This window comes from Nyctereutes procyonoides, unplaced genomic scaffold, assembly GCF_905146905.1.
Source record: "Nyctereutes procyonoides isolate TBG_1078 unplaced genomic scaffold, NYPRO_anot_genome, whole genome shotgun sequence".
NCBI lineage: Eukaryota > Metazoa > Chordata > Mammalia > Carnivora > Canidae > Nyctereutes > Nyctereutes procyonoides.
This window is the reverse complement of record NW_026575140.1, coordinates 40140849-40151650: the sequence shown is the minus strand read 5'-3', so window position 1 is coordinate 40151650 and position 10802 is coordinate 40140849.

Here is a 10802-nt window from a genome sequence, read left to right as displayed (position 1 = left end):
TCTCTATTATTTTCCTATCATTGCTGTAACAAAGTACCACAGTCTTAGTGGCTTAAAACAACACCCATTTGTTATCTTACAGTTTTTATTATCATACATTTACTATCTTACCAGGTGACCTCTGGGTTTCACTGGATTAAAATCAATGTATCAGCAGAACTGTGGTAATGTGTTTCCTTGCCTTTTTCACCTTCTAGAGGTTATATCCATACTTTGGCTTATGATGACTTCTTTCATCTTCAAAGCCATTAATGGCCAGTGGCGTCTTTCTCACATTATATCACTCTGACTTCTGCTTCTGTTGTCACATATTATTCTCTGGCTTTTTCTTGTCTTTGTATTTTACTTATAAGAACCCTTGTGATTACACTGTGGCAAACAGAATAGTCCAGGAAATCTCTTCATCTCAAAATCCTTAGTTTAAGGACATCTCCAAAGTCTCTTTATCCTGACATTGTTACAGGTTCTAGGTATTATAACATGGTTATTTTTGGAGAGGGCAATATTTTTTATTATTCATCGTAGATCATTCATCTGTAAAGAGAAACATGTTGAGAGGGCATTACTTAGGCTATTTAGGGGATTATTCTATACCAATTAAGAAATTCTGAATTCTTTCTTTTACAATGATGGGATTATCTGTGTCCACTCTAAAGTGCTGGGAGAGAGAATAGAATTTTTGAGTGTTGAGGAAAAAAATGGTTAACTATCACCTATCAGTTAGAGGAGTGTGATGGAAAAAAATGTTATATATTCACCAAACTCTATTTTTTCCTTGGCATTCAGCTATATTATACTTCATTCCTATTGCCTCCAAGTGTGGTCATGAGGCAAATCCTCACCAATGAAATGAGAGTGCCATTGATCTGTGTCATATCTGAGGTGAATCAGTTAAGAACAGCTGTGCCATCCTCATAGTAACTTTTTTGTTGGGTAGTTGCATATAGGAGGTTCACCAGAGAACTCGGAGACTGTAGGAACTGTTAGAACACAGGAGAGAACTATCCTGGGTCCCTGCGTGCCTGTTTGGTTCAGAACTCTACCTTCCTGTTTAGGCATTGAGAGTTGAGGTGGCTTGCTTCAGCTTACCATGACTAAGCAGTCTCTGGTCTGAAGAAAGATCCTTTATTCTCAGCCCTGAAGCCTTAGTGAGCAGGGATAGAGTTTGTGCTCCATCTTGACCTCATTTATTTCCTTCCCACTCCTGGACAGCAAGCAGAATTTAGATATTTTGGTAGACTACAATATAATTTAATTTAGGGTATACTGTAAAATGGTAGGTTTTGACCTTATAATGTTTCTGGTCAGAATAATCTTCACAACATTGTAGAATTTAAAAAGCCAGAAGTTCTACTGAGAATCTTCCTATCTTGTTTCCTTACTGAACAGATGAGGAAACTTAAGCCCATAGAGTTTCAGTGATTTTTCTAGTGAAACTCAACAGTGGAACTGGAACTTAACTCAAATGTAGCACTGAGCTCAGCACTCAAGATAGTGCCCACTGCACTGGGAAGTCTGCAAATAGTTGTCAAAGAAATGAATGGATGCATGATTCACTCTTCCTTCAGTCTCCAGCTCAATGACACCTCTCCATGAAGGCTTTCTTAAAAGCCCCCATTTCAAATTAACCTCCCACATCCTCTCACATCCTGAAAGATGATTTTGATTCTCTATAGAGCATTTAATAAAATCTGCTTGATGGATTACAACACTGAAATGCAATATGAGATCTTATACAGCTCAGTACCATAAATGATAAGTGATGTGTTCCATGGGGAAAGGATTAGGAAGTAATGGAACATGTACTATGAATTTACCAATCCTAGTCTTGTTTATTAGAATAAAAACTTCCTTAGGACAGAGGCACAGTGTATTTTCTTTTTTTTACCTTGTACCTTGCATGGTACTGAGAAGAATATCTTAAATATAATAAATAGATGCTTAATAAATATTTGTTGAATTAAACTGAACTAAAATCCACATGGTATTGGATCTATAAGTTACTTAAAATCTGAACTTTCCATCTACCTACCCCAGCTTATTTTTCTTCTCATATATTCTAAGATTTTTTTTTGAGGAGTACTCTGAGTCCCTGTGGTTAATTTATACTTAACAATGAATCTCTTGGAAGTATTTACTTCAAAATACTTACTTTGTCTTTCCTAGTCTTTATATTACATAAGGATAATCCAACCAGTAAATCCTTTCTACAAGAATATAATAGAATTAGTAATCTGAATGATTACTATAATGTATCAATTAGGAACTTGGCCTGCCAAACAGACTCATTTAAAGCTGTATCTTCAGATAATAAATTAATTAAGTAAAAGAAAAGAAATAAAGTGGTATGAGATATGAGATATGAGACAGAAAAAGTGAAAATATCAACTAATATTGCTTTAAACATGAATAACTTTCAAAAAACTGTGGAAAACTGCAAATTATTGGTCAGGGTGCTCTCTGAGTAATTTCTTTACAAAAAAAGGAATGGACTTGCAGGCCCAGGTCTGTGGTGGAAGTATGCTATAATGATACAAAATATACACTGACTCTTAAAAGCAAGAGTATAGAAGAAGCTGGAATACATTATCTGGGGGTATTCAGGAATTTTAAATGCTTGAGCACTGAGATTTTAACTCTTATATCTGCCTTTGAAGGTTAGATCCATATGCCCCTTTTTGGATTCCAAATTTGGTCCTCGGGATTTGAGAAAATGATACTGTAGCTAGGTCCTCCATTTGCAACAGCCTGTTGAGTACCTCACTCTAGATGTCCCAGGGGCATCTCAACCTTACTCCACAAACTTACTCATCCCTAGGAAATCTATTCCTCCTTTTATCTGTGTCCCCATTATTACTAAAGGGATTACTAAACTCTCAGCTATCCAGGCACAAAAAACATTGGGCTTACTTTTGGCTCTCCTTTTCACCTCACCTACCACACCTCTTTATAAACTCAGTAGATCTTGTTCATCCTACCTCCAAAGCACAAAAGCAGAATTTCTAAAGACAATCAGATTGAAATTTAGAACCCAGCTCTGTCAATTATACCTCTGTTAATACTGCCACCACCATCTTTCCTGTACCCTCTATTTTTCCACTTCTCTGAGTCAGGACCTCAGGACCGCTTAGCTAGGATCTTGTACTATGTTCCTCTCAGAGCTCCCTGCCTCTATTGCTCCAATGCATTTTTTCATACAGTTTTTACTCTTATCTTGCTGATATTTAGCTCTGACAGTGTTATCTGCCATTCAAAAAGCATCTGTGCTTCTCCATTTTCGTGTCTCCTGTTCCTCAGCTTATGCAAGTGCCCCAAAAGTAGGAAGGACATCCCACAGAAAATTGTACTTCTTTGTACTGTGTACTGCCTCAGCAACTCCCATTAAGAGAGACTTCAAATATTTGGAAAAATTCAAGATCAAATCTCAGCCCCTTGGAAGGAGTACAGACATGAATTGGAGTCCAAAAATGAAATAATGCCCTTCTACTAGGACCAGAAGTGTATGTGTCCATGCTCACGTGTGTGTATGTGTGAGATTGGGGAATGGTAATAACAATTTGCCCATTAAAAAACAGTATCCTGCTTTGGGGTGCATTTTCTATCCATTATTCCCATGAGATCCCCAAAAGAAGTGGATCAAACCTTAGGCAAGAGCCAAAAAGTCTTCAAACCTCACATATTCAGCCTATGTTACAAGGACAGGTTTCGCAGGCCAAAGCCCTATAGTAATGAACAATTTAAATTTCACTGGGGTGTACTGGACCCAATACACTTTTTCTGCATTTGTAGCAGCTGGTGAGGATTCATGGTTTTGGAGTCCCGCTCAAGTGGCTTTCTGGTCCATTACAGGAAACAAAACCATTTTTAAAATTCAATTCAGGGAAGAGTCCTGGAGCACTTCCTCTCTGGCAGCCACAGCACATGGTCTAGGACACAAAGATATGTAAGGGTTTAAAACTTCAAGGACAAAGGAGGGGTAGACACATAAATAATAAAGAGATAGCATGAAGAGTATGTTAAGAGAGGCTGTATAAATATCTGTGGAAAAACATGGATGAGAAAGTAATTAATTCTGTCTATGAGGGAGGTTATAATTTCCAAAAAATTAATAAGAATGCATAAAGACAGAGAAATGAAAATGTCTAAGAACATGGACATGTCCAGCATGTGGAGGTGGGGTACTTGGGTCAAACAGTGAGGGGAGAGAGTTAAGCTAACATTTAAAAAGGAATGATGAGTTAACTGAGTCAGATTGGTGTTCATTGTGTGGTGTTTCTACTTTCTTCTGTAATGTGTCTGGGCTACACACCCCCAGAGAACCTTGCTATTATATGTGGGAGTCTTGGACAATTTTTATATAGGAAGTGATATGGTCAAATCTACATCTTAGAAAGATAATATTGGTGGAAATTTGGCCATGGGCTGAGATACTATTTAGAAAAGTCTTGTACTAACTGAACTGAGATAATGAAGGCTCAGATGAGGAAAGAAATAGTGGGTTGTGAAAAGGGGAATGATGTGAGAGAAGTTTCAGTCTTGTCATTGCAAAGACTTGCTAATTGATTGGCTGTGAGAAATATATCAAGATCAATTCTGAGATGTTTAATGTAGACCATTGGGTTGGGTTGATGAAGACAAACTACAGGGAAAGGGCAGACAAATAAGGAAACTTTAGAAAAGGAGGTGATAGCTTGGTATATATTGAATTTGATGAATTTTGTGTATCTTCTTGTTAGAAATATGGGCTGGGCAGCAGGAATTCAGAAGTATGGAAAAAAATGAAGACTTGGAATGTAGATTTAATATAAAGATGATCAGCATAAAGGGGGCCTATGAAAGGATGGGGGTGATGAAATCAGCCAAGGGAGCGTGTAGAGTGAAGAAAGAAAATTTGGGGCAGAATTCTGAGAAACTCAGTCTTTAAGGATGGGCATTCTCTTTTCCCCTTATAATCTCTTCCCTTCACCTAGAATTCCATCCCTAGCCTCTTGCATCTTTCCATTGACTTTGCATACATCTTGCATTTTATACAGTATTTTATTACAAGGAAGGTTATAGCTAATTTATATAAAAAAAATCTGTGAAAAGCCCTTTTCCCTGTCTCCTTTGAAAAGCTGGTAAACTCCTAGGTGGTAGGTTTGGAACAGGACACAAATTGAGCTGTGATTCTCACACAGGCATAGTTTAAATGGGCCATATCCATAGGCAACACCGTTAAAAATATGCAAATGGTGCCAGGTACAAAGAAGGGCATAGTGTGAACACACAAACAGCGATTCATTGGTTTGCTGCACATGAAATACAGTCATCGGGCAGCACTGCCATCTGCTCAGAGGTAACTTTTCCACAAACCCGCCCAAGACTGGAGAACAATGGAAATGGAAGCACTTGCTGGACTGGTTTTCCCTTAGACAAAAGACTGATTCTTACCACTGCCAAAGGGAGAGGCTGCCCTCCAGCAAATGGTTGGGGCTTGAGCTGGCCTTTTTACACAGTTCTTAGGAAATCCCATGTGCCTGTAGAGACCTTGTAGAGATAGGAGCCTTCACAATTGAGATGAGGAGACCCTTTTGGGAGGGGAAGTATCTTCTGAGAATTTCAAGGAAGTTTCTTCTGAGTAATTGCAGTAAAAGGAAAACACAGATAACACCCAGAAGAACTCAAGATTTCATTATAAACATCTACCAAGAGGCCAGAATACTCATGTCACTGTGGCACTGTGCCTTAAAACTATACTTTAAAATGTCTTACCATTTGGGGGTCTGAAAGAACCTGGTGCTCATTTGTAAATGGATGAGATATTATGAAAAGCAGCCAAATACCAAATCCAAAGCAAGTGAACATTTACCTCTTCCTAATGGCACTGGATGGGGGCGCAGAGGTAGGAGAGTCATGCAGTGGTATTTCACGTAGCTCTTGCCAAAAGCCACAGGCTTTTCTTTCTCATTTATTTTAAACCATCCTCTCCGAACTCACCACGTAGTTCAGACTGCCAAAGCCCTTAAGTTCTAGCGGTCTGCTTTCCTTTTCTCACACCCTTTTAAAGCATATTGTGTTGTTTGATCTAATGCCAAAGATTGACCACTGGGGAAATTTGGAAATGGAGCTACTCAGTATTTTGTAACCAAAAGGGAAGGGGGGAATATGTAATTTCAATAGTGTTGCCTACCCAGACGATTTCATCTGGCTGTTGTAGAATCTTTGTACTCCCAGGGAAATGCATAAAAGTATACAGGAAAAAGAATAAAATGGCATTCAAAACTGCAACCTATAATCTTATCATCCTGAAACAACCATTGTTGACATTTAGTCCTGCATTCTTTCAGTCATTGTAATTTTTATTTCTAATGTCATTCACATACACTGGATATTCCCATTATCTATACATATTTTCCCAAATATTTAAAACCACAGTGCCAATTACTTGTATTTGATTCTCACAACAGTTCGATATGTCTGTTTTATAAATGATTTTATCTATGAGATGCAGAGAGGTTAGAAGACTAACTTAATGTCACACAGATAATGGATAATCAGGGTGGAATATGGACCCAGGTTCCTTGGCTTCATGTCTATGATTCTTTTACAACAAATATAGTTGCAAAATTTTGTTGCTGGAATTGTCCAGAAGGTTAAACAGTTTGAATTTCAACTGCTATGTTAATGGATAATGCAGCTTGAACAGATTAGTATCCACAGGTGTTTAGCTTTAGTAATAAAGCTCTGGCTTCCCTAACCTCTGAAAATATTTTACAGAATAGTATTCCAGGGTTCATTTTTAATAATAATAATAATAATAATAATAATTCATTGAAGTATAGTTCAGGTATACAACATAGTAATTCAATGACTCTAGACATTATGCTATGCTCACCACAAATATAGCTACGACGTGTCACCATACAATGCTATTACAATATCATTTACCATATTCTCTATGCTATAGCTTTCATTTTTCCAACTTATTCCATAACTGGAAACCTGTACCTCTCATTCTCCTTTATTTATTTTGCCCATCTCCTACGCCCTCCTTGATAACCATTAGTGCTCTGTATTTGTGAGTCTGTTTCTTCTCTTTTGTTCATTTGTTGTTGCTAAGATTCTACATGTAAGTGAAATTGTATGGTATCTTTTTCCATATAATTTATTTCACCTAGTATAATACTAGTATAATACAGCTCTATGGCCAACAATGCTGTCACAAATGGCAAGGTCTTGTTCTTTTTTATGACTAATATTCCATTGTTATATATATGAGCTATATCTTTTTTGTCCATTCATCTATCATTGGACACTTAAGTTGCTTCCATGTCTTGGTTATTATAAATAGATCTTCGATAAATATAGGGGTGCATATATTTTTTCAAATAGTGTTTTTGTTTTCATTGGGTACATAACAAAGTAGTCGAATTACTGGATCATATGATAGTTCTATTTTTAATTTTTTAAGGAAACTCCAATCTGTTTTCCACAGTGCCTACACCAATTTACATTCCTACCAACAGTGGACAAGGGTATCCTTTTCTCCATATCCTAACCAACACTTATTTCTTTTCTTTTTTATTCTAGCCATTCCGAGAGGTGTAAGTTGATACCTCATTGTGGTTTTGATTTGCATTTCCCTGGTTGTTAGTGGTGTTGAGTATCTTGTCATGTGTATGCCATCTGTATGTCATCCTTGAAAAATGTCTATTCAGGGACTCTGCCCATTTTTTAATAGGATGATGATGATTCTTGGTTTTGAGTGGTAAAAGTTATTTATATGTTTTGGATATTAACTCCTTATTGCTTCTTGGCCTTGCTTATTGCTCTTGGCTAAGATCAGTGTGAATATTAACTCCTTACTGGATATATCATTTGCAAATATCTTCTCCCATTCATTAGGTTGTATTTTTGTTTTGTTGATGGTTTCCTTCACTGTGCAAAATCTCTTTATTTCGGTGTAGTCTCAATAGTTTATTTTTGCTTTTGTTCCTCTGACTTGAAGAGAGGTATCTAGAAAAATGTTGCTAAGACAGGTGTCCCAGAGTCATTGCCTATTCTGCTTCAAGTAGTTTTGTTTTCAGGTCTCACATTTAGGTCTTGAATCCATTTTGAATTTATTTTGTGTATGGTATACCATGTTTATTGATTTACAAATATTGAATGCAAATATTGGATAAATCTCACTTGTATGTGGTAGATGATTCTTTTAATGTCTTTGAATATGGTTCAATATTTTCAGATTTTTTGTATCTATGTTCATCAGGGATATTGCCCTGTAATTTTTTTTTGTAGTGTCTTTACCACCTTTAGTATCGGTGTATTGCTGGCCTTACAGGATGTATTTGGAAGATTACCTTTATATTTTGGAGTAGTTTGAAGAGAAGAGGTATTAATTGTTTTATTTTTAATGTTTGGTAGAGTCACCTATAAAGGCACCTGATACTGGACTGGAAATCTTCCTGATGCTGGACCTGAAATTTCATCCTGATCCAGTTTTGGAAGACTGTATCTTTCTTAGAATTTACCCATTTCTCCTAAGTTGTCCTATTTGTTGGCATATAATTTTCCATAGTAGTCTCTTATAATTGTATTTCTATGGTATTGATTGTTACTTCTCTTTCATTTCTTATTTCATGTATTTGGGTCCTTTCTTTTTTTCCTTAGTCTAGGTAAAGGTTTACCAATTGTATTTTTCCTTTCAAAGAAACTGATATTAGTTTCATTTATCTTTTCTATTGATTCTTCTGTTTTATTTGCTTATTCCTATTTCATTTCCCTCTATTATTTTCTTCTTCTACTAACTTTAGACTTTTTTCTTATTTTTCTAGTTTCTTTAGGTGTAAGCTTAGATTTGAGATTTTTGTTCCTTAGGGTAGGCCTGTAGTACTATAAACTTCCCTCTTAGAATTGCTTTTGCTGCATCACAAAGATTTTGGATTGTTGTGCTTTCATCTGCCCCTTTTTTCCATGCATTTTTAATTTCCTTTTCAATTTTTTCATTGACCCATTGGTTGTTTGGGAGTAGGATGTTTAGCCTCCATGTGCTTGTTCTTTCCCCAGTTTCTTTCTTGAAATCAATTTCTAGTTTCATATTCCTGTGGTAGGTTGGTTATCACCATTTCATTTAGGGTTGTTTTTTTTTTTTTTCTTGCACTTTTACTTGGGGCATATTTCTCTATCTCATTTTATTTGACTTTCTGTTTGTCTCTATGGATTAGGCAAAATAGCTACTTCTGAACTTGAAAGAGTGGTCATGTGTGTGGTCAAACCCTGTGTAAAATGTAGTGGCTGGCTGACTGATGCTGTGGCTGGCATAAGCTGGGGTCATTGAGCACTCCATGCTGGGACAGTTCTAGTTGGATGCCCAGAGCTGAAGTGGGCACATGCTAGGGTGGTCCCTTGTATCTCCACCCAGAGGATGTCCTGATAGGAGAGCAGAAGCAAAAGTACATGCAAGCCAGAGTGCCTCTGGACACTCTGTGTAGGAGGTAGCCTGTGGGGGAGCTGGGGCTAAGGTAGGATGTGGACCAGGTGATCCAGGGCACTCCATGCATGAGGCATCTGGAGGGAAAGCCAGAGTTGAGGCAGCGATGGACCACAGAGCATGTCACACAACAGGGTTGCTCTGTTTGGGGTGGCTGGAGTCGAAGTGTCCATGAGCTGGGAGGTCCCCAGAGCACTCTGCGCCAGGTGTGTCCTAGCAAGTCATCTGGAGCGGAAGCAGTAAGGGTCTGGAATGTTTCAAGATTTGGACAAGACATATAGAAAAAAGTATATCAAGGTACTTTACCTTGTTTTCCTTTCATTATGGGTTGATAAACTAGGTTAGAAATTGTCCCAGTATCATTTGTTCATTCAAATTCTGCTCCAGAGACAATGTGTTAAACTTGTACCAATGATGCAACCATTTTGTGTCATTTTAAAAATTTGACTCAACTTAGCTCTATGGCCAAAATATCTCACATAAATTCATACATAACCAGTTATACACATAAATTTTAAGATTAATTTTCTAATTATAAAATTATAAATTTTACTGTAGAATGCTTGACAAATACAGAAAAACAAAAATAAAATAATTAGTATATATTCAAAATATGCTAATATTTTAATGAATTTAGTCTAGTTTCATGTATATGCATATGCTTGAAATATGTATATACATATACATATATACATATATTTTCATATCCTTTTTTACACAGTGCATCTTTAAAATGTAAATATAATTATTAGTGGCTTAATCAGGTGCATAATTTACTTAGCTGTTTTCTTCTATTGTCTAAGTTAGTTTTGGACATTTAACTGTAAATGAGCTTGTATTTAGACAAAATATGCGAACCATTGGATGTTTATTATCAGATTTATTGATGTCAATGAAAAGTCAGAGAATATTCACTGGTTTAGTTTGCAAAATGTAAGAAAACAGGCACTCAGTTAACAGAATGCTTTGTTCTATGCTGGTTTTGATTTTTGTCCCTATCAGGGACAAGGGTTATAAAAAAATGGATTTGAAGTCTGAACTGTCTTGAATTCTTGGCTCAGAGGCTGATCTTCTATATACTAGCTATGTGACCTCAGACAGGTTATTAAAGTTCTCTAAGTTTCTGAATCTTCTTCCACAGAATGGAGTTAGAGGAGTTGTAATTATTGATGAAAATAAATGCATGTAATAGGGCTTATAGTTAGGAGTGATATACAAAACAGATACACAAGCAATATAAAATAGTGTCATAGGTGCTAGGATGGGATGTGAACAGTCTTATGGGAGTAGAGAAGACAGAGTACTGAGACAGACAGGAATGTCAAGCGACAGG